We start from the raw sequence: 2,364 nt of genomic DNA, 5'->3' as shown, positions 1-2,364 counted from the left end.
TTTTGTCCAGTCCCAGCAGGGAGCATTAATAATCACCTCCATGCAACACTGAGACCATTGTCACACAAGGGGCCCGAGCGCAGGGAACGTTAATGTCTCAAAGGAACCACTATTGACGTCTTAGTCCCTTTGCTAGAATCTATTGGCCAGCCAGAACGCCTGGCGTCTGATAAAATGCTGGCCTGTCAACCTCACAGGTTGCCTATAAGTGTGCAGGGATTGGCTCTAACCCTTGACATTTAATAGCAGGAGGCGGGACCCACTAGATCAGTTATACAAGTTATCAATGAGCAGAGAGAAGACGAGAGGATGGAGGTGGGAATATTTTATGAGCTGAACCAGGCCAGTTCCTCAGTACTGGGGGCGCAGTTTTTTTTCTTGCTTTATCAGTGTGGTCATCTGCAAAATAAAGCACACATTTGCATTTTCCATCCCCATACCATACAGTACGACATGAGTGGGTGGGGTTGTAGTCATTCATTTTCATTCACTTTGCTGCCATTTGAATTAATTACATGCATTTTTTTAATTTAAGTGTGCAGTGGTGGATAAATGTTATGATCTTTCGAAGTCAAACAGTACCACAGTTTTAAAATACGCCACTAACAAAAATTTAACTTTTTTTTTTTTTCTGAAATTTGTAGAAGTATAAATTAGCATTTAAAGAAAATACAAGTATCTCAAAATGTACTAAAGTACAGTAATTGGATAAATGTAGTTCCCACAACTGAACGTGACTTTTTGTTCTTCATATTCCACCCCTTGTGTACCAGATTAGCTGCAGACCGTATACATATTTGTGGATATTTTGTGATTTACTGCATGTGTCAATCAGGCTGAAACGAGCAGCCCCTACTGTGAGGAGTCTGCGCCTAGTAACTGTCATGCAGTCAAATTAATGCTCCCGATCCCTATTGTCCGGATGGTTTGAGACCTTGGCGCTCCAAATTACAGAGATGTATTATGTGAACGACCCCGGCATTGATCTACATTCCCTCCAAGGGGGTGTATATATTACCCATTTGTTCATATTTGTGGCCCTGAAATATAGATGGCTATATGATCCGCAGTCAGGTTTGGAAGCTCGGGCTTTCTCTCCATTAGAGCTATATTGCTTTACAGTCAAGAGTCCCCGATGAACCTTTTAGCCCGTGGCCAGTAAGCACATCAGCGTGACATAATTGTAACTCCCAAAGGGATATTAGGTTCTTGTAACCAAAATCCCCTTGAATTATTGTCTTCTACCTGAATACATGTCAAAAGATCATTCTGTACTTAATCCTTGCTTTGAGTACGTTTTAACTTCTTTATACTGCTGTAAGTAGTAATATAATTTAAGTTTGCCTTTTGCATTATGTGATGGGGTTTTAATGTGATTCCTTTAAGGCCACACCCATGACACAGTCCATCATGGGTGTGGTCAGGAAGCCGTTGTCCACACCAGCAAGTCCTATTGTGAGTAATGGGACAGGACGTTGAATTGATCCGAGCAACAAAGAAGAAATAAACAGTCTCAGGTCAAAACATGCATTTTTCCCTACTTGCGGTGATGTGCCTGTTGAAGTCTCTTATTAGCTTTGAATATGTAATTAATGCATACTAGCTATAAACTGCTGAACACTATATGTAGAGTGGGAGTAGCAATGTGCTAGCAAGCAACTGTCAATTCCACAAGAAAAGGCAGATGAAGAAGGCAGCAGTGAACTGTTACTTGTTCATCACAGTGAAGAGTGTTTAAGCCTCCTGAATCTGCTAAATCCCCTTTTTTTTATGTCTGACGCATTCTAATTATTACTTTTTCTGCACTAATTCATCTTTCATTGGACCACTTTGAGGGTGCTTCTACATGGAACTAGCTGAGACAAACATGTCCATTCTCCCACGCCGCACTGTGCTTCTTTGTCTCCTCGGTGGAATCAAGATGGTTGTTTTCTTACAGCTCCTTGGGTGTGGTGTAGCTGGCCAGGAGCATGCTGTGAGGGCCCAACAGGAAGATGGTGCTGGACCAAAGCTACAGGAGTCTGGTAAGATGCTCTAATGCTTGTTGCCTTGGCTGCCACGCTGGGAAATCTCCCGAGTAGCATAATATTTAATACGCCAGCGTTCAGGGAGTTTTTGTATTTGTTCAACCCCAAGCCAAAATTATTGACTGCTAGACTGTGATACTGTCTCTGGGGATTTAGTTTAATGTAAGTCAGACTTTAAGAAGAGGCTCAGCAGTACCTGAAGTGAAAGAGTTGATTTGTCAGTTTGTTCAATTGACCCTTTATTAGGTGTTAATTTGCTGCCTCCAATTCTATTCCTGGAAACAAGTCCCACAGAGTTACTGATTTATCCTGATGTATTGAGCCCTCCATGTGTCTG

The sequence above is a fragment of the Cebidichthys violaceus genome, unplaced genomic scaffold (assembly GCF_023349555.1).
Source record: "Cebidichthys violaceus isolate CVI_PGR_0920_01 unplaced genomic scaffold, fCebVio1.0.p SCAF_19, whole genome shotgun sequence".
NCBI classification, from domain to species: domain Eukaryota; kingdom Metazoa; phylum Chordata; class Actinopteri; order Perciformes; family Stichaeidae; genus Cebidichthys; species Cebidichthys violaceus.
Note: the sequence above shows the minus strand (reverse complement) of the source record.